This window comes from Emydura macquarii, unplaced genomic scaffold (assembly GCF_026122565.2).
Source record: "Emydura macquarii macquarii isolate MOO-44397 ecotype Brisbane River unplaced genomic scaffold, CSIRO-AGI_Emac_v2 contig_561, whole genome shotgun sequence".
NCBI lineage: Eukaryota > Metazoa > Chordata > Testudines > Chelidae > Emydura > Emydura macquarii.
The window spans coordinates 12,364,039-12,386,475 of NW_027130698.1; the positions used below are offsets into that span (position 1 = coordinate 12,364,039).

The following is a 22,437-nucleotide window of genomic DNA, read 5'->3' on the forward strand; positions in this document are numbered from 1 at the left end:
ACTTGATGGGCTGAGAATCCAACATATGAACAGACTTGATGAACCAATGTAACGGGGTCTGATTCCGGGCTGCCTCCATCCCTCACTTAGTGGAATTTTATCCCAGATGTTACACGCCACCCGAATCTGACCTGTACTTCATCATGGTGGAGGGGTGTAACATCTGAAGTAGGGGATTGCTTGTTGGTTCTATGCCATCAGCGATGAAAGCTGGTCCAAAATATCATCTTGGGCATTATGCCTGGTGGACATGTCCAACAAGAACCCTGAAAATGATGGCTAATACAGGCAGCGAAGATGCGCCTACCTACCCGAGGTGAAGGAAGTTGCTGAGAAAGACTCAACAGCTTGGACCGCATGGCATGAAACCAGTACTGGTAGACTAGGAAAAGGTTCGCATTACTCCACCTTTGTCTCATCCAAGTGGGACGAGGTATTCTTTAGGACAATATTCTTTTGATCAATATTCTGTGTGAAAGAATCTTAAAAAAATAGACCATGCCAGGGGAAGTTTCTCCCAAACCTGATACGTGCTTTAGGTTCTCAGAAAGCTTCACAAATATTTTGAGTGAACCTGGGCCAAGATTTGGATGAAACCCAGGAGTTTGTCACTTGATTTGCTGAATTGCAATTTTTCAGGTGAACCTGAAACACGCACAGTAAAACCAAGGAGACTCCAGGAGACCTGGGACCAAACATTAAAAAAAAAGACCACTTTGGAGCAGCTGAATTTTGCACCAAACTTAGTAATGAATTGTGACATTTACCTTCAGTTCCTTAACTTGAACCCTCTCCTGTTGGGTAGGGAAATGTTGAATTACTTATCTTTCTAGCAACAACCTTAATTGCATTTCTGCTGAAAATAATTTACATACAGATGATTAGAAAACCTGATAGCTTTTGCCTAGTGACTTTTTTGCATTTCCTTGCATGACAAAATTCATCTTCTTGTAATCTTCTAAACCTGAATGTTTTTCAGTTCCCATAAAGGTTGCATTTTAAATCAGTTGCCTTTGTGCAATCAGCAGAAGTTTAGTTTTCATTGGAAATATGTTTCTTGCAGCTGCTTAAGTAGTGGGCTGGTTTTCCAAGAATGTTCAGTTGAATTGAAAAAGAATTTCAGACTATTGTTTTTCTATTTCGTGCATTCTGAGTGGTTGGTCTTTAGTGTGAATAGGATATTTTAGGCTTCTGAGTTCACAGATATAGGCCTCAATGAATGTTTGAAGTTATATTGACAAAGCTCTCCTAGTGTGGATGCAGTGTATGCCAACAATAAGAGTGCTTTTGTCAATATAGCCTATACTAATTCCTGGAGGACAATAAGCTATACCAGCAAAAATATTTTATGCTGATTTAACTGTGTGTATGCTAGGGCTTTTGCTACATGGAAATGTCGTCCCAAAAAAAAAAATTGTGCCAGTGGTAAAATGTTCTAGTGTGCATCTGGCCTGAAAGTGAATTTTGAATTGTATACTTCAGAGTAACATATGAAATTCACTCTAAATTGCTGAATTGTATCCAGTCAGAAGCAGAACTAAAGCTCCAGATAACTGACAGAGCCAATGTTGAAATTTCAATATTCACAACCAAATTTCAGTTATTCAAATAGGAAGAAACATTGACAGAAAATGCATGAATAATTTACATCTAAAAATTTAGCAATCTGCTTGTGAATAGAAAAATACTTGGCAAAACCCAATAAATGATTCATTCCAAGTCATTTTCTCAGCTCTGATGTTTACTAAGAAGTATATTTTTGTCACTTTTAGTTAAACGCTGTTGGTGAGATAGTTATTGAGTAGCAGCTAGTTGCTTGGGTATTAGAAAAACGATTTTGTGAATCTGTGACACAAATTGTTTTATGTCGGTGTATGAAAGGGTCTTAACATTTGTCATGCGGCAACTTCAATTAAAATAGGTGTAGCTTTAATGAGAAATGTTATGTATAATGGTGAGTTATACGTAATTAATTCAAAGATGATGTATATGGAAAGCTTTAAGATTTATAGTGTAGGTAACATCTGAAAAGAGAAATTCCCGATTTCTTACTCTGCCTTTGGGGAATGTGATAACCTTTTAATAAGCAGGCAAAAAAATTACACAGCACCAGTACTTTTATATTCCACTTCATACAGATATCAGGTCAGCCTAAAACACTAAGTGTTGTAAATTGTTCATCTAGACTTTACCTATTGGAATCTTGGAGCTTTTTTTAAATAAAGCACCATTGCCTTTATGCTGTCAATAATTCTTTCATCTCATCACCATGGTTTATTAAAGATGAAGATGAATCATTAAAGGGGCAAGCTTCTAATGTCACTTATACTATTTAAGCCCCTAGGTAATGTTATTGGGGTTACTCCTAATTTACACTGGTGTAATTCTGGGCAAGCCCAAAGACCATTAAAACTGATCCTGTTTCAAAAGCTTCATAAAGAAAAACAAACTTTCATGGACTAAAGAAATATTAGCCATAAGTAGGAAGACAGCAGCATTTTCAGTTATTTTCTGGAACTCCTGCTGCATCTGAGGATTGCCAGACTTGGGTGGTCTGGCAACAATGGCTTTTCCATGGAGAATCTTAAAACATCTCTTGAACATTAAAGCTGGAAAAAAGTCCACAAACTTTCTGTTTACAGAAGGCTTCTTCCTTTGCATGGATGGCTGACTAATTCTATAATGGTCCTGAGTCATTCTGTGTGTTAGAGGAAATGTTTCAAATCACAACTCTGTAAACAAATAGAACAATAACAAAAAATCCAAGGCACTTGACTGGATTTTAATCCTTATTTTATTTTAAATAGTTTAACATTGAGGGCCTAACTGTCAAATGTAGAAGTAATGATCAGGTGTCCAGATTTTAGATTTGGATGCTCACAGTGGCAACTATGTACTTTAAATGGCATTTTTCTGACTTTAAATGCCAACTTGAGGATCCTAATCGGGGGAAGGGGTTGACGCCTTTTGGCTACTCTCTATCTGCTTTCCATGGTAGTATCTGCATTCCATAGTTCATGGCATCCATTTTTTAAAGAAGGCATATGATTTTTCAGTAATTGTAGCCAAAAACATTTCTAAACTGTTACTGGACAAGGTTCCTCACCAAAGGCTCTTAAGCAAAGTAAGCAGTCATGGGATAAGAAGGAAGGTCTTCTCATGGATCAGTAATTGGTTTAAAAGATAGGAAGCAAAGAGTACGAATGAATGGTCAATTTTCAGAATGGAGAGAGGTAATTAGTGATGTCCATCTAGGGGTCTGTAGTGGGATCGGTGCTGTTCAACATATTCATAAATGATCTAGAAAAAGGGCTAAACAGTGAGGTGGCAAAATTTGCAGACAATACAAAATTACTCAAGATAGTTAAATCCAAAGCTGACTGTGAAGAGTTACAAAGGGATCTCACAAAACTGGGTGACTGAGCAACAAAATGGCAGATGAAATTCAATGTTGATAAATGCAAAATAATGCACATTGGAAATCATAATCCCAACTATACATACAAAATAATGGAGTCTAAATTAGCTGTTACCACTCAAGAATGAGATCTTGGAATCATTGTGGCCCTCTGAAAACATCCACTCATCGTGGAACAGCAGTCAAAAAAGCTAACAGAATGTTAAAAATCATTAGGAAAGGGGTATATAACAAGACAGAAAATATCATGTTGCCTCTTTATAAATCCATGGTATGCCCACATCTTGGATATTGCTTGCAGATCTGGTCGCCCCATCTCAAAAAAGAGATACTGGAACTGGAAAAAGTATAGAAAAGGGCAAATAAAATGATTAGGGGTATGGAAAGGCTTCCGTATTAGGAGGGATTAATAAGACTGTGACTCTTCAGGTTGGAAAAGAGATGACTAAGGGGGGATATAATAGAGTCTATAAAATATTGACTGGTCTGGAGAAAGTGAATAAGGAAGTGTTATTTACCCCTTCACATAACCCAACTGGAGGTCACCCAATGAAATTAATAGGCAGCAGGTATAAAACAAACAAAAGAAAGTACTTCTTCATGCAAAACAAAGTAAATCTGTGGAACTGTTTGCCAGGGGATGTTGTGAAGGCCAAAACTATAACAGGGTTAAAAGAAGAGCTAGATAAATTCATGGAGGATAGTCTATCAATGGCTGTTACCAAGGATGGAGAGGGATATAACACTATGCTTTGAGTGTCCCTAGCCTCTGTTTGCCAGAAGCTGGGAGTAGACGACAGAGGATGGGTCATGAGGATGATTGCCTGTTCTGTTCATTCCCTCTGAAGCACCTGGCTTTGGCCACTGTCAGAAGACAGGAAACTGGGTTAGATGGACCACTGGTCTGGCCCTGCATGGCTGTTCTTATGTTCTTAGGGAACCATTTCTATGGAAACTTGTCAATAAATTTTAAAGGATGACAATTTCTATCTGAATGGACAAGATGTGGGCCAGAGTTCCCTACAGATCTCTATCTTAAACTGGAATTAGCAAGCCCACCACTGCCATTTCTGCAAGACCACTATTCCCATCTTAGTTAAGGAGTTGATTGGGCCTGGAATACATCTAAAGAACCCCCCAAAACCTAGCAGGCCTTCAGTAGAGCTTCAGTAATTTACACTAGCTGAGGATTTGGCCCTCTAAACACATTTTCCCTTGTGTGATTTCCCCTTCCCTTCCCACTACCATGAAGGTGAATGAGCTGGACTAGATTCATCTACACTGTAACTCCAATTATATTAATGGACCTATGTCGGGGATGTATTGAAGTCCTCTTTTATTTAGTCTCCAGATATGTACGGAATATTCTTAATAATGAGGTTCAAAAAAAAGAAGTCTCAGGGCTGATGATTAGCGTTTTTTTCTTTTAAAATAATAGTAAGAGACAGTATAATCTAAAAGGTCTGCACTGCTTATGCTTAATATGGCACGTGTATAGCTTTATGGGCAATGGAGAAATGAGCACTGGCCAGCATGCTGTCATGTTGCGTTAATTTTAGACAAAATTAGGAATTGTCCATGAAGTACTTATGCAAAACAGTACTTTTACAGGAAAATGACCTGGCAATCTTATTGGATGGATGCTGTGCTATTGGAAAACTAATTTTATGTTTAGTTTATACTACTCAATATGAGTGCTAGTCTTCCATTAAATGCTTCTGGTGAATAATTGGATCTCATTGTGAGATGTGTATGTGACCCTTCCGTGTCTAAGGTAGCCACCTGAAAATGCCGAGGTCAGGGCGGGCTGTAAAAGGAGAGCAGATTCTCCTAGCGCTGGTGGATGACACTGAACACCCACAAACAGTGACACCCACAAACAGTGCTTCTGATTTCCCACACTGGTTATCAAGAAGCCCAAAATACAAATACACACAGCCCCCTTTACTGCATTTCAGTCTCTAGCTCCCAATCAGCCACGAGGTCCAGTAAAGAGACCAGTTATTTAAACTCTATGCTCTTTACCAAAAAGGTTCCCTCTGACCCCCAAGGGGTCAGCCACAGTACCAGATCAATATAAGTTTGGATCTTACCCAAAATACTACACTACCAGCCAATCCTTTAGTAACTAAAACCAAAGGTTTATTATACAAAGAAAGAAACAAACCATAAGAGAAGTGTTAAAGGCTTAAAGCAATCAGATACATACATATGATTTGAAAGTCCATATACATCAGGTTTCTAGAAGAATTGTGGAGTTTGCAGGCTTGTATAGTCCCTCTGGTGTACATCCAGTAACAAAATGGGTCTCAGTCCTTTTTTTCACAGCTTCAGTTCAGTTGTAGATGAGCTGATCCAGAGGTAGGTTGGTAGTTGAAGCTGAATCCCGACTGAAGAACAAATGGATTCCCAGGCCTCTGCCTTATATATCCTCTAGCCCCTGCCATGCTGTCTGTGGAATTTTACAGGAACCAAAATGGAGTTCAGAGTCATATGAGCAAGTCCTGGTGACTCATCAGGTATACCTCCTGGCTTTTCCCCCTGGGCCCCTTGCACCTGTGGATGTTTCAATGGGCCATTAAGCAGGCTATTGTTCTGCCGCCACCCTGTCTAGGGTGTGTCTTAGACAGCACAATTTGAAATACAGCTATATCATATATATCCATAACTTCCATTACACATATAACACGTGAACACAAGTATTATCTTACTTAGCATATTATAGCCTTTCTAACAGTACCTGACATGGCATATCTTACATAAATTATTATGATTTCGATATACTGATGTCACACAATATAATAAATGCCCCTCCCCCCACACACACAATCCAGCCAGCGTGATAGTGTAAGACAGTATACTGTGAGTCAGATCTGTTTGATTGGAAACAGCACTGAAGTGAAAACCACGTTGGTTTCCAGATCTGTGCGGCTGTTGTCATGTGTTCAGCGCCACCTTCTATACCTTGATTTTATGTGCATCGTATGATGATTCTGGTTTTTTTGGCAGTCCTAAGAAAGTGTACAGCATTTCTGTATTGTCATCTCCCTAGAATTGCTGTCAGCTTTTGAGCTTGACCTGTCTGTTGATGGGTGAACTTGAGTTCTCTGCTCCAGGATAAACTGGAAAGCTACAGCCTAGCAAAGCACTCAATAAAGTTGAATTATCTGTAGGCATCATCATAACTTTAACTTGCCAATCAACAAGAGCAGGAGAGTTTACAATTTCTTGCATAGAGCCAGGCAGGTCATCTTTGATCACCTATCTATTTTTAAACCTCTGGTCATCTAGCATGCATGCTCTTTTACATTTTTTTCCTCCTCCAAACTTCCCCCAAAAAGTGAGAATGATGTCATTATTAATTTATGCCTCAAATTGATCTCAAGAAGAAGGGACTACAAAGTTGCTTAGAGGCCACATATATTTATACGGTATCACTTGAGAACAGTCATATGGTAAATATGAGTTGCTGTCATTCTCAGTTTTTCATCCTTTTTAGCCAGTAGCGAAGTGCAACACAAATGAGATCTACCAATATACAGTGGGCTGCATTTTATGGTGCCACAAGGGACTGCTGATTTGGAAAGGACGTGAGCTGGGAAAATGTACAGATTTAGTGATTTATACTTTATAATAGGTTTATAACTATGGGAAAAGTAAAGTTGGACTATTTTATCTCTTTAAACTCCTTAAGCATGATAATCATTATGATTGTTCTAAGGCAGAAGAAAAAATATTATTCAAACAGTTACTCTGATAAGGGTTCTATAGTTTAATATTATAAATAAGATCATGTGGTAGTTCAAGAAATCTACATTGATAATCCCCAAGGCAGCATGATTGTAATATTTATAACTAATGGTGCCTATAATAAACCTAAGAGTTAGTGAGAAGTCGCAGTTTTACATCTGTCTGTCTTGAAAAGCAGGAATGATAGCAGACATTATGCTAAAAATAAATAAATAAATAAAGTGAAGTCTTAGTGGAAGTAGTTTTGCCATTGAACCACCAAAGATCATTTTGGGATTGATGGTGGTATTTTTAAGTGTATCAGACACAGAACTACATGGGAGTTACATGTGACTGTAAATTACTGTAGAATTTATTTATCTTTCAAAGAGTATTTAGCTGTGCAATAAGATTTTACTTTCATCTTGATTGCCATGTCACTGCATGATAATTATTGCCCAATGCACCAGCATCTTGTATATCCTGTATCCAATGTGATCCTCAAATGGAAAAAAAAAAAAAAAAAAAAAGCCAGAGACGAACTGTGGAAGAGTGTTTTAAATAAAAAATTGTTTGCAAAAGAGATTCTGGAGCCCATAGATGGTCTCCAATATTGCTTTTTCATTTTAATAGCAATCATTTTGTATTAGAAATGGTTCTAAGATGCAAAATTTGGAACTTGAGCCGAATTTTCCAAAAAACTTAGGTGGGTGTACAGAACTGGAGTTTTGGTTCAGGCCAATCTTATAATATCTTTATATAGGGCAACATATTTAATATCACAAGCACTCACTACTGGCCATTAGGACTACAACTGGTTGAAAGAGTCTGTGGGTCCCAGTCATGATGTGCCTGATCAAAGCCTACTGAAATCAATGGAATGAAAGACTCCCATCAGTTTCCGTTAGCTTTGGTTTCAGCGATGGGAGGTATGTGGCATCATTGCGTGCTGAGTGTTACATGAAATTGCATGCAATCCCCTTCTGCTATCAGAGACAACTAGATATCTGAATGATGCTGCTACTGATCGTAACTTGTTAAAATCTAAAATATGTTGAATGTGTCAAGTAATGAGTATAAGGTTTTATTTGAATGTTGCTTGTTTAACTGCAGGCCTCAGTCATAGCAAACCCAACTGTTGAACTGCAAAAATTACAAAAGTTACTTAATATGAACCTTGACTGTGACTTCACAGCCTGGTCTACTTAGATGCATGTTATTTTCTGATTAATAGATAGAGGGAAAAATCTGTATTGCTCTGACAGTCTTTCTCTGTGTTGCATATAAAAAAAAAAATCAGGCTTCTTCTAAATAGTCCTGAGTGACACAACTTACTTGCACCCAAGGTGGTGGTTTAGTGGAAGATGCCAAAGCTTGTCTTTATGTGAAGTACCAAAGGCTATGCTTGATGCGAATAGAAGCTGCTTTGGGAATGGCTGTGTACTGCAAGATTACATGGTGCAGTTTTAATTATATTGTTCTCGGCAGTGCCACTTGTCTGATCTTAGTATGAGCGTCAATATTCAAATGAAGGTTATTCAGTTTTGTAACCATTAGTCAAGCTCTGATATTGTCTAAACAAGATAACAGTTAAGCAGGTTTAAAATCCAGCAGAGTTTTAAGAGGCTTGAAGAAGAGGCATTACTGGTGATCTCCAAAGTGTTTTGCACTTTGGTAGACTGTAATTAAGTGGTTGCTTTTCCTCAGCTTAGGGAGTGATTTGTGTGCCTGTGACATAAAATTGATGGGATCCTCAAATGAAGCAAAACATAGAATTAGCGACAAACTGTACTGTGTTCAAATGAAAAGTTGTTTTCTAAAGGTATTCTGGAGTCCTCAGATTGTCTCGGATACAAAGAATGTCTTTTAATTTTAATAGTATCATTTAAAGATGCAAGGGCATGCATATGCTAAGGAAAATATTACATGGTGGACTTATTACTCACTCTAATTTCTTCTAATGTATGTAACCAATGCATCGTTCTCCGTCTCCAAAACAAGCTCATACCACTCAGCAGCACTTTGGAAATTGGTGCTGGTATCACTTATGCTGCAGGTGGCAAGAGACAAAAGATTTATTTCTGGTGATGCCTTTTAAGATAAATTTACTGCACTTCAAGCAAATAGTTTTCCATTGATTTTCTTTTCTCTTTGCATTTCCTGGCATATACCAGCTAGTAATTTTGCTTCTTGTTGGAGTGGCGAGGTGGGAGCCGGGCCTGTGCATCCCTCTGTTGAATTATGGACCGACTGTTTAACATATTGGAGATGAGATATAGACCCAGACTTGAGAGCTTAGATGGAGAAAACCATTATTCCCTCAACACCTGACTACAGGGGTAGGGTATGAAAATGACTTTGTATTATCAGACACATTAATAACTAACTCTCGGCTTCAGCTTCTTGTCTCAATATATTCCTGTGGTGAGAATTTCCCCTTCTCTTCTGAAAAAGTTCTATATCTGAGTGTTTTGGGCCGGGGAGTGACTGTACTGACAGTGGTATGAGATGAAAGTTCTAGGTGGATAGTTTCATATAATGGGAATCTCTCTCTCTGTCTTCTCTCTCCCCCCTCCCCTCTGGCCTCCCATCACTGCAGGGTTTTATTTCCACCTGAGAGAGTAAACCTATCAGTTTCCTTCACAACTAACTCCCAGGGTGGTCCACGCAAAAGCCAGAAGTGCTGTAAGAGCAGATCAGTAGTCCACTGCGTTAAAGAGAACAAGTGTTTCATCTCTATCATACAGGCAGCTTCTATGGATGAAGGATAATTAGTCCTGAGCTCCTTTTTAGTGACCCAGGTTCCAGCCAAGTAGAAATGTACGCACCTTTTGGTTAGCAAACTCCTTCCTCACTTACCAGTAAGCTGGGCTTTCACATCATTTAATTTAAGGTTTATTGGAAATTAGAATTTAACTCAAGTGATCTTTTTTTTCTTTTTTTTTTGAGGACTAACAAATGTCTGCCATTTAAAAAAAAAAAAAAAAAAAGCAATAGAATGTTATGACAGATCACATTAAGAAATGACAAATCACTGTAATTATAACAAACAGACCTTGAAGACAAACAATTTTAATTGTGAACTTGAGGGAGGGCAAAAAAAACCCTATGACCTGCAGCTAACTGTCTGGTTAAATGAAAACCCTTTCTAAATTAATTTATTACTTGAAGACATTTAAGAAAAATATAGGCGTGAACAATTTTTTTTATATGTTTGGGCTATAGCCATTTCTTGAGAGTGATTGCTTGTCTTTATTTTTTGACAGCTACAGACAACAACTTATTTGCATAGTTAAGCCTCCTGAGATCCTGGTTCCTTCTGTCAAATATAATCTAACAGATTTATTTCTAATAAATCACACACATAAAGAGAGTAGGCTTGGATAGTTTTTTAGGTTGACATCTCCACTGAGAAGGCTAAGGAAATTCAGGCCCAAGAGTCTCACTCCAAATCTTGGATTCTGTTATGTTTCATAGCACACACAGAAATAAAATTATAAAATACTCTCGCTGGAAGGTTGCAACATAACACTGCTTGATTTCTTAGAATTCAGAATAACGCACAAGAAACCAAAAAAACAAAACAAAAAAAGCAACAAAACAGACACAAAGCAGGGTGCACCTCAAGCAAAGAGGTACACCTACCCCCTCCTTTCCCTAGGCTGCCTGTCTGCAGACTGACTCTGATTGTTCAATTCCCTACAGTGTTCTACCCTGAAAATTTAAAGTGATAGATCATAATTTTAACACAATGTTCCATGCAGCACAGATTCAATATTCAGCCCCCTACTCAGTTGAAACTACCCCTCCACTCAATACATTCAAATGGGAATTCTTTCATGACTGCAGGTGTTGGCTTATCTTCCATAGGTATTGCAGCTATAGAGTGTGTATATTTATAGAGCTCACTGTTCTGAAGTCTTTTGGAGTGATTTGCAGCCATACCACATGATAAATAAATTTAAGTTCCCTTGATTCAGTCACTTTGTAGCTTAGATTTAGTATATTAACATTTAAAAAAAAATCTTTTCATGGTTTGTTCTCCTGAGGTTACATAAATCCATCAGAAGGAAAAAATATTGACCGTTTGGATTTTCATGACATTTACTTCCATTGAAACAAAGAAAGGTTAAAAAAAAATCCTTTGCTTGACACTGCCTTAGATTCTTGGGTCACTTGAATCATTCAGGCTGCAATTCACATTAATGGGGAAATCTCATGTTCTTCCACTGACATGAGGGCTCCATGGAGGTTGAAATCTGATACAAATGTAATTCAGACACAATATCAATGCACATGTCATCTACGATTCCAGTCACAGAACCATTCTTTTAAAACTGTACTGTATCCAAAAGATCAATGGCCAAGACAGAATGTCATTGAAAGTTCCTCACAAACTTCTACTGACATCAGATTTACATTGAAGTTGTATTTGGTGTGCTGGGGTTACAATACCAGCTGTAACGTTGCTATGCCTTTCAGACCCCTTCTGGCCTAAGAGCTCAGTCATATCCTGTCAAAGTTGTAATAGAAGTCAGGATGACTTCCTGCTGGGAAAAATTAATTGTAGCTCCTTCTATTTGACCAGAGGGGAGATTTCCATTTATCTTCTATCATGGAGCAGTTACTTGAAGAGACAGCAGGGCTTTGAGGTGTGGTTCTGAGTCCAGTCACAGGATGGGATCCATCATAAGAAAGAGAAGAAACATGGTTTGAGTGATTAGAATATAGGACTCGGAGTCACACTTCGGTTCGGTTTCTGACTCTGTAACAGGCTATTCTGTGACACTGAGCCAAATTGTGGTCCTTTCTTCCTCCATCTTGCACTCCTCTAAGTCGCTGCTTCTTTAAAGTAATGGGTATATTATTGGTAATGGGCAGGCTATTGGTCATACCTTGTCCCCCGGACCAGACAGCAGATTCTGTTGGGTGCCCAGCATTGGACATGCTGCATCCTCTCCTAGGGTGGGGAGAACTCAAGGAGGAATTCAATCGTTGAGAGAAGAGGTTGAAGCAGCAAAGCACCCATATTACCCTCTCCAGCTATATTTGTCTGTGAAAGCCAGTCCTAGCCATAAATTTAGCAATAGGCAAAACAGGCAATAGAAGAATGTGTGACAAAATCATGTAATTTGGCTTGAAATGTCTTGAAGTGTTTTTGGTTTTCTTTTTTGAATTCATAGATTCATACATTCCAAGGCCGGACAGCAGCTTTGTGATCATCCAGCCTGAACCTCCTGTGTAGCACAGGCCAGAGATCATCCCGAAAATAATTCCTAGAGCAGATCTATTAGGGAAAAAAATCCAGTCTTGATTTTAAAAATGATCAAGATGGAGAATCCACCGTCACTGTTCCAATGGTTCATTACTTGCTGTTAAAAATTACACCTTATTTCCAGTCTGAATTTGTCTAGCTTCAACTGCCAGCCATTGGATCATGTTCTATCTTTCCCTGCTAGTTTGAAAAGCCCATTATTAAACGTGTTTCCCATTAGATACTGAGGGACTGTAATTAAGTCACCTCTTAACCTCCTCTTTGTTAAACTAAATTGTATTGCAGTGCTTGTGTTTTTTCAATAACTTCATACAAATGGACGTTGGTAGTGGAAAGCTATCGGCAGAAGTGAGTTTTTAGGAAGCAGTCCCGAGATGTGATTGAGGAACGTGTGTGCCTGGGAGAAAAGATGATATTCCAGGCATTGGAGAAGCATTGTGGAAAAAGGCCTGGAAGGACTAGTGGGAGAAGGAGAAAAAGGGATTGGTGCGGTGTGAGAATTTGACAGAATGTAGAACATGAGCAGGAGACCAGGATAGAGCTATAAGGTGGAGCTGGAGCATTTGGGTTGGGACGTGAATGGGAGAAGAAGTTTGAATTTGGTATGGTATACAATGAGTAAGGATTCAAGCAGGGCAGCCCTGGGCAGGGGTCCAGGACAGCAGGAGGGAGTCATTAGTGTTTGTAAAGTGCTTTAAGAGACTCAGATGAAAGATACTAGGGAAAGGTAGTGCGAAGTATTAGTAATTTGCCAAATCTGCTAGGATTGTCAGCCCACTGGAAGCCAGATAATACACATGAATAACAAGCATGATGCTATTTCAGTTGAAATTTCACCCATTGCATCAGCTGTAGTTGGATTCTCCATAAAGCAGCATTGTCTTTCCTTATCTATGTTAAGCCTATTCCAAATCTCTTAGGCCCTGCATTTTTATTTGTATAGTTATTCATGTGACATATGGAAGGAAAACCTGCTAACATTAAAAGCTACCAGTGACAGTGTGGAAAGCTTTCTCTTTGAGGGGGAGTGTCTTTCTTACTTAAACATACAAAATGAGCACATAATTGCATGCAAGATTTGTGGCTGCATTTAACCGGGTTGCACACGCATCTGATGAATTCGCATGCAGTTGTACATACACATTTGCCTGTGCACTTATTCAGCATGTGCATGCAGTCATTGCAAGTATATGCAGTGGTTAGGTCTGCAAATGGGCATGCAATTCCAGAGCTAACTTGTATGAAGTTTGGCCTTGTTTTTTCTAAAGTAATTAAATTTATTTATTTAAAAATTATTTGTTCTAATAATTTATCCCTGTTGTATTTTGATGAACATTTTGCTGTCACTCCCATTTCCCCAATCTTTGAGTATCTATGTGCGGAGAAACAGTTTTTATAATTTATTTTATGAGCTATATAGAGAAGCTATATATGGAAGAGACCTAAAGAATGCAATAGTGAATGATAACCTTTCCATAATGGAGTTTTTTTTTACTATCAACCTCAGGAAAATCCACCGCAGAACTAGAATTCTCCATTAAATTCTATAGGCTGGATACAAAAAGCCCTATAGACAGGCTACATTTTCTGATAAATTCTATAGTCTTTTTTCCATGAAGGAACCCTCAGCCTCACCTACAGTTTTCCCCGGCTACAAATCATCATTTCTACAAGACACATTGATTTGTAATAACTTTTTTGTACTGCACATCTTTTAAGGAAATCTGTTTGCCCTTCAGAAGTCATTAGATCTGTCACTTGTTAGCATTACCTTTCCCGACCTTCCATGCAAGTCTGCCAATTTTTAAAGCCTCTGAAGAGACAGGACACAATTCCTATTATCAGTTCATTTTTAGCGGAGATTTCAGGTTTTAAGGGATCTGGCCTCATGTCCAGGAGAAGTCTGCTAATGATACAAAGGGTGGGATGAAAGGAGCAGATTTACGTAGGCAAGTTTCTGTTGCTATGCAGGGAGCCTGCTCTAGAGATCAGAAACCCATGGCAGGGGCTTAGAGGCAGGGTCTCCTGTGTTTTTAGCAGTTATTAGGTAGGAAAGGACTGAGCCATTCTCTCTCATATCAGGAGTGGGTAGGAAGCAGAAACACAGCGGTTGTAGTAGGAGCCTGTTAGGGCCAGGATCTCTCCTGAGCCTTCAGTAACTGCGTGCGTGCGAGAGACTTGTGGTATTAAAGGCTGGAATCAGCATAAGGCACCATAAGCACTGAACTCTACATTGAACTCTACATGGCTGAAAGAGACTGGCTGATTGGCCAGCTCCCCAGGGAGTCGGTCAAAAGGAGGATAACCGTTGTCTGTTGCTAGAGAAAAGGGCTCTGTTTGGACTTCAATCTGACCCCCAAAGTTGGCGGGGACAGAGGCAGAGGACAGACTAAAAGCTGGCAGCATGTCTCTCATCCTGTTTCTCTTCTGTGCACACTCATGGGGACAGCAAAAAGGCCAGGGCTTGGGCTCCCCCTCAAACCAATCCCCCAAAGTTGCTACTGTGGGAAGGCTCAGTGGAAGGGAGAGGAGTCTGTTATTTCTATCGCTGGTCCAGGGGAAAGGGCAAAAACATAAACTGACTATTCTTTGTTCCTTGCTTCTCCTGCCCTTCGCTGCACCAGCAGCTGCCTCCCACACCCTGGGCCTGGCTCAAGAATGTGTTCTTTGGCCCGTTGCCTGCTGGTACATTCTTGCAATGAGAAGGCAGGACAGCTGAAATCTCCCCAGTTGTTTGTCTACTGTTCCATTTCTTAGCGCTTACTGGAGACCTGGTGGGTTGTGGCATTCTATGAATCATCACAAACTTCCTAGAATAAGAGCTCACCCTAGCATTTGCTATTGCTCCCTTTTCTGTGCCTAGATAACGGGGCTCGGGTTACCCATCCTGCCTGTATTGCTGAATTCTTTGAGCAGGCCTGGATGCTTTCCACAACAACTGGTTCCCTCTTTGCCAGTTTGGAGTTTAGTAACAGTCACTTTCTGGGTGTAGCTGCTGCTTCCCCATCTCTCATCATTAGATCTCCTCCCCCCAGCCACTGAACTCTGGAAGTGAGATCAAAAGCCCCCTTATGGCTAAAACATGATCTAAAATTAACTGTTAAAATGAATGAATAAACAGAAAGGGTAAAATCCTGGTCTCTTTTTAAAGCCAGGGGCAAAACTCTCATTGACTTCAAAGGGGCCAAGGCTGCATCCTCAGAATGAGGGTTAACTCCTCTAGGGCTGTTTAAGTTGGCAGAATGCTATAGAACACAACACTGATGATACCCACACTTAAATACTTCAGACTATTTTAATTTACTCGCACACTGAACCATACAGAGCCTTTCCCTTCAAAGCAAAAGGGGAAGATTGAAATTGATCGGCTGACTTGGACTCATGAGAAAAATACAATGTGAATTGAACCGTCTCTTGTGAAAATCTGTCTTAAAAACCTGGGTATGCCACATATTCCAGGTGTGGGTATTTCACTTTTGCACCAATGAAAAGAAAGAAAGATACAATTTCTGGATGAAAAGAATTATCCTTTGGCTCTGATTAAAAATGTTTTCCTAAACAGAAAGTACATGTGGGCTGTAGCTGCTTTTCAGGCTTAAATTTAGTATTAATTATTTCTTTAGCCTCCAGCTATACCACAAGGGGCCATGATCTTGTCACTAATGAGCCAGTCCCCTAGCACGGTGTTGGAAATGTTTGTCTTTCAGAAGAGATGCGAAACTGGGATTCCAAAACTTTTGGATATTAAAGATGGCAAAATTTGCAAGAGAAGGCATGTGAGCTCCTGGTCTGCTGGCTGGATTCCAGTTGGATAATTACTTTCTCCCTGCCTAAATTTTTCCCTGTAGTTTCAATGAGATATAGTATTTTCAATCCCCATTATAAACTGTTGCTGGGTACCTTTAGCCAGATGTTACATTCCACCCAAAAGACAGACCCACACCAATGATTGTGTGAAGTGATTTCTTCATAAATTATTTACAAGGGTCTTTTTTTAAATATAAGCTCTTATCAATATGAATTCTGTCTGTTTAGCTGGCTATATCTCATAATTATATGTAGGCATGCACGCATGCATGCACTTGCAGACGATGCACATATATGTAGTATCTTCATACCTTTTTTTAATTGTCCAAAATAGTTCTCAAGCAATTTGAGACACAGATAAACAGGCAGGCTCAGAAATGTGGATTGTATACTTCAGCTCAAAGCAAATTGACGCATGTGAGTGTTAAAACCCTGAAAATGGGGATTTGAAATAGAAACACCTCAAACTCCAGGATGTAAGAACTGTGCTGCAGCTTGCATTTTCTCATTGTGCCATTTACCGGAAGGATCCAGAAGTTAAACGTGTCCTGTTTTATAATGGGATTCATTAAAACATCTGTGGTCCCTTATCACCAATATCACAATTGTGTGAAAGCCTCACATATGTTACACATCATCATTGGGAAGAGGGGGGGAGGGAAAAAAGAGTCCCAGAAATCTGAGATATTTTTTTCTGATCTATAAAAGGTAACGTTGCCAGTCGCATCTTCAATTCTCTATCATTACAGTAATGGGCTTGGGATCCTACGCAAGAAACCTCCGGTTGCCAAAGTTGACTCTGATAACGATGATGGAAGGCTAGGATTAATCCTCCCTTTTCTCCTCCACAGTTTGTTGTTTAGTGGGCATATATATTATACAAAATACATATGTTAAGGATTTATAATAAAAAAAATGCTTGAGAGCCTAATGCTGAGAAATGAACAGAGAGAGAGAGAGAGAGAAAAAAGTGACATACACGTTGTTTTTCATTGGGAGATGGTTGGCAGTGCTTCTATTCAGCTCGCACAGGGTTTTGGAGACTGTTTCCTACCATATGGCGTATTAAACACACTAAACATGTTCATTTGGCAGCTGGGGCATGACAAGGAACATCGTGAGCCTTGTATCGGCATCAATAATGAATAACTTTGCCTTCATGAAAATAAAAGTTAGATCATTAGGTTTTAATTCCCTGATAATTTGTTATCTGGACACAGTCATTTCTAATCATGACTGGTATGTCACTTCCTGCAGTGTAGATTGTAGTGTCGTTGAATGATTATGTTGATTGATTATTATTTGTGTTGCAGTAGTACCTCTCATCCTGAGTCATGGACCACTGTCCTAGGTGGTATTCAAAGAGGGAACAAAAAGAGGATCTTTACCCTAAGGAGTTTACGATCTAATTAGGTTAAACTTCTTTAACTTCAGTTCATGTTTCTCCTGTGAACATTTATTTTAAAGGTCAAGTGTGAGAGTTCCTTTTAAGCAGGTTACTATTTATCTGATCGGTTAAATCCCTGCTATATTGTATGCATGATTGTTATGTAAGAGCACTTACACTGAGTTTTTTTGTCCTTATTTCTTGTAACATTCGCCACGTGTCTCATTTCTCTGTTTGTGTTTTATATCACCCATTTCATCATGATAGCTGAACACCTACGCTTCATAGAATGGACCCAGTTCTCTGCTGCTGTAAATGGACTACTAGAAGATTTGGTCCAATGACTCGATCATTCCTCTCATGCACCCTCACCCCCAACAGACCCTTCAACAACCCTCTCTGACTACTTAAAACTTGCACTATCCTGCACATATACTTTGATTTTAGGTCATTCACAAACATCTTTTTTGCTTATGTGGACTTTGTTTTTTGTTTTCTTTTTAAAAGAGGAGGCCAAATTAGAAAAGAGAGAATTTGGAGAAAAGTGGATTTTTCTAATTGAACTTTGATAGTAATCTGTTGCAAACAAGATGTATGTCCCATTTTTAGGGAAATCCAATCTTACTTCTTCTTGGAGTTTGGTTGTTATCTGTGTAACCTGTATAGTCAAACGGAAACCTCAGCCTAAATTTTCCACCCAGGTATGATTGTTCCTAAAAATCTGTCTCATACCCATTCACTTTGTTCTCGAGAGAGATTCTAGTTCCTTTAATATCCTGTCTGGATCTAGCTGAATCAGTCTTTGTGTATGACTCAGCAGTAATTTCACTTTCATTTCATTGTTTTCCTTTCTTTTCTTATCTAAGGTCCAAATCCATGGACCCAATGTCTAGCCAGATTAGGAATGTACAACCTGGACCAGGGAAAGGAATCCTTATTCCCAAAAAGTTGTGGAGCAGCAGCAGGACCGTTCCATGGAGACTGCGTTAGCTGAAGTAGCTTGCAATGGCCCAGGATCCCCTGTTTGAAGGGTAGGACAGGAATGCCTGCACAATGGAATATCCTCTGTCCTGGGCCCCCTGTGATATGAAGGCAAGCCCCCACAGACCTGGGCTGTGCACCATACAGGTGGCGCAGAACTCTTGTGCAAGACCAAAAACCACATTCCCATCCTGCCTTGGTTTAGAGAAGCCACAATGATTCTGGTGAAAAGCTGGATTTGCCCCCTACATTCGGATTTACTATACTTATCTTCAATTCTCTCTTTACAGTTCTGCTTGATCTACTTCTCCATCACCACTGCGCTCTTATATTCTTCCATTATCTCTGTTTTTATGGCTCTCTTTATCTCCTCCCATTCACTCTTGATTTCACTCCTACACACAAGCAACTTCTGACTGCTCTCTCTCTCTCTCTCTTCTCTTTCGAATCCCTTCCCAAAACACTTTTCATTTCCTGCCCCCTCTCTTTGCCACCATCTTCACATCATCTTGTTTCTGAGGTCAGAGAGCCAATTCTGTGGTGGAACTGGGAATTCAAAGCATCAGTATTTTTGGGTGAAACATGGTAAAGAAGTAGCATTCCACTTTTCCTACAGCCCTGTTTCTCCATCAGTTGGAAAAAAAGTGCCAGTTTCATAAAAGCCAGAGAGATGGAGGAGCAGATTATGAAGGGGATTAAAATGATAGGTTCACAACTCTAAGTGAATATAAAATATACATCCAAATATCTCTTCTGATTGCATGTGTCCAACCAGCATGAGCTCTTAAGGTCTTTTTGCAATGCTCACAGATGTTTGCAATGCAGAAATCTAGAGGTTGATAAATGCTGAATAGCATTGCTGGAGAAATGCACTGCTAGAAAGTCTAAAACCTTTTTGAACCACCAAGAATTGTAGCTTCCTTTTTTAAGGAGTCCACAGTGCTGTGCTTGGTGATGTTACAGGTCTGAACTGTGCTCTCTGTATTCAGGTGAAAGCTTTGCCCTATTTGTTTGGCCTTTCTTTCTTTCTTTCTTTCTTTCTTTCTTTGTAAGTGTTACTAGGAGACCCCTCTCTTCTGACACACTTAACTTGCCAAAGCGGTAGCTGCCAAACTTTACCAGCTGTGAACTATTAATAGACTAGTAAATCACCCAAAGCTTTTTATTATGGGAGAGGGGTGCTTTTATGCAAAAGGATCCACTTATAATCTCTCCATCAGGATGGGATCTATATCATGCATCTGAATAGAGCATCAACTTTTAATCCCACACTTTGTATGTGCGAGGAGCTGCCTTTTGCAAGCTGACAGTACCATGAGATTTCTGTGTAGGTGTTAAAATGCCTGTCTTATATCATCAACAGGAACTGCATTCAGATGGTATTTTTTATACTAAGGCAGGCTGCTAATAAATAGCCTTACATCAGGATCTAACTGCGATTACATGAACCTCGCCACCAGTGCTCCATGGTCTCAGTTAACCATACAGAGTGCTCTGAGCACATTGGCACTGATACAGCCTTATTACTGTCTGGTTGTTTGGAGCAGCACATCCCACGTTCACTTTGTTCATTCTCCACTGCAGTGTGTGATTTGTGAGGGCCCTGCAGGATGAGGAAAGAAGAGGGTGGGGCTGGAGGATTCATCTGGAGGGATTGGGAAACCTAAGGACAACGGGGACCTTTACTTATGGTACCATTTTGGATTCAACTTTGTTCAATAAAATAATTAACCTGTTGGTCCAGATTCTGCTCTGTTACCCACTGTCAGTCCAAGGTTACAATTAGGATAGTGGTGCTAATTTGGACTAAATGGAAGCAGGATTTGGGCCAGTATGTCTGGTTTCTTTTTGATTTTCTGTCCCTTTCTCTTTTCTTTTCCTTCCATTCCTTCCCCTACAAGTGATCTCTTTCTTTCCCCTGTCTGCTTTTTGTGCATCTGATTTCTCCTTTCTTCTTCCATCTCTATCTGCCTTCCTTTCCCGGTGTTTTTTTCCTCTCTCCTTCCCTTATATTTTCATTCCTATCTTCCCCCTGTGTGTGTCTCTTCTCAAAATGTATGTCCTTTGCTTGGTGTAACTCATTTTGTGCATTAGCAGTACCGATTTTGTCCCAATATGCTTGTGGTACTCTTTTGTATTCCTCCTGAGCAATTAGTCCATGTTTTCATTTTTTTGTGGGATTCCTTTTAGATTTTTAGGTCATAAAAGATCCCCTGGTGAAGCCATATTGACCTCTTTCTGTTCTTCCAATCTTTCACATCAGAATAGTTTGCGGTAGTGCCTTTAAGATTGTCTCCTTGGCAAATTGGTAGTTTTCCTGAACTCCTATTGTCCTTAAAGGTTCTTCCCATGGAACCTTACCTACAAGTTCAGGGTGTGTCTGCTATTTTAAAGACCACGGTCTTTATTCTGCTGCTCTCACTCTTTTCTTTCCTTAGAATCATAAAAGCTATCATTTCAGGAACACTTTCACCCAAATTGCCTTCAGATTCGCTACCGGTTCCTCCGTGTTGGTCAGAATCAAGTCTAAAATGGCTATCTGCCACCCATCCCAGTACACAGGGCTGGCTGAGGGGGTCGGGGCTGGCACTGTCACCATTTCGAGCTGTGATTCCTTAACCAATCGGGCTGCTTTTAGTGCTTAGCTTGCCACATGCTCTGACCACTTGCTCTTTTGCTGCCGCTTCTGTTTGAATTTAGCATTTGAGGTTCGGATATGTCAGAGATGCTTAGCACCTGCACTCCCATTGACGTCAGCTGGAGTTATGGGTGCTGATCACCTCTGAAAATAAGCCCCTTACTGTGCATTTTAGGCTGAACTCAACAATGAATCACATGGTAACAAGCTACACTTAAACTGAAGAAACAGCAAAGGGCCACAGATTTCCCATCTCTGCAATTTTCCGGTGGTGCGGTTCAATTAATCACTTTGAAGCTGCTTTATTTTTAATGTCTAAGGTCTTTGATCTTCTATAATTTCTGGTTGCCTGTCAGTATCCATTTCTAAAAGCCCACGTGTTTTTAAAGATCCACTACAGAAAGGAAAAAAGATCAAAACAGCAAGCAGCCCATAATGAACTTAGAAAGATGTTCACTGTACCAGCAGCTCAGAAAGCAGCATGGACGTCTAGGATGGATCTCCTTAAAAAAATCCCTGCCAAACATCCATCTTTCTCAAATGGCGAAAACTCAAAGATTTATGTAGAGACTACAAGTTTGTGGTGAAGACTTTGTAATCACATGGTTTATTATGAGGTCTAAAGCTGACACGATGTAACTGAGATTCCATTTTAATGAAGTGTGTAATTACTGCAGGGGATGGCATTCACAGTATTTAAAGTCTATGAGCACCTGTTAAATCTCCAAGGTCTTTAGGGGCAAAACTGGCTATAGTATAAATCCATAATGGTTAAGGAGACTAACACAGCTCAAGAAAAAGTCCAATGCACGTAGAATGGGTATGTGATCTGAATTAACTTGTTACTCATCATTTACCAAATGTAACATAAATTCTAGCATACATTTTCACTGCACTGTAAAATAAGAAAGATAAAAAAAATGGGATCGATATTCATATCACCCCAAAACTTATTTGCTGGTTGTGCACTAGACATTAATGTAATTCATCACATTATCTTTCTTAATCACAATCAATCTCCAGTTTCTTTTTGTGTGCGTTTTTTGGAGAGATCTCTTTAAAGAACAATAGTTTGTGTTGTATTGAGTCATCAGAAATGATGATGATAGTATATTAAAAATGAAAAAGTACTGAAGATGTATACATCAGGTGCAGAGCAGTAGCAAGTATGCAGAACATGTATATCTGATCAACACTGTCTG

At 39.5% G+C, this 22,437-nt stretch overlaps 1 protein-coding gene across 18 annotated transcripts in view; it reads left to right on the forward strand.

The window, feature by feature from the left end:
• Nucleotides 1-22,437, forward strand: part of CDH13 (cadherin 13) — a 689,068-nt gene that overhangs the window by 221,498 nt on the left and 445,133 nt on the right. The gene's annotated exons all lie outside the window — the stretch shown is intronic.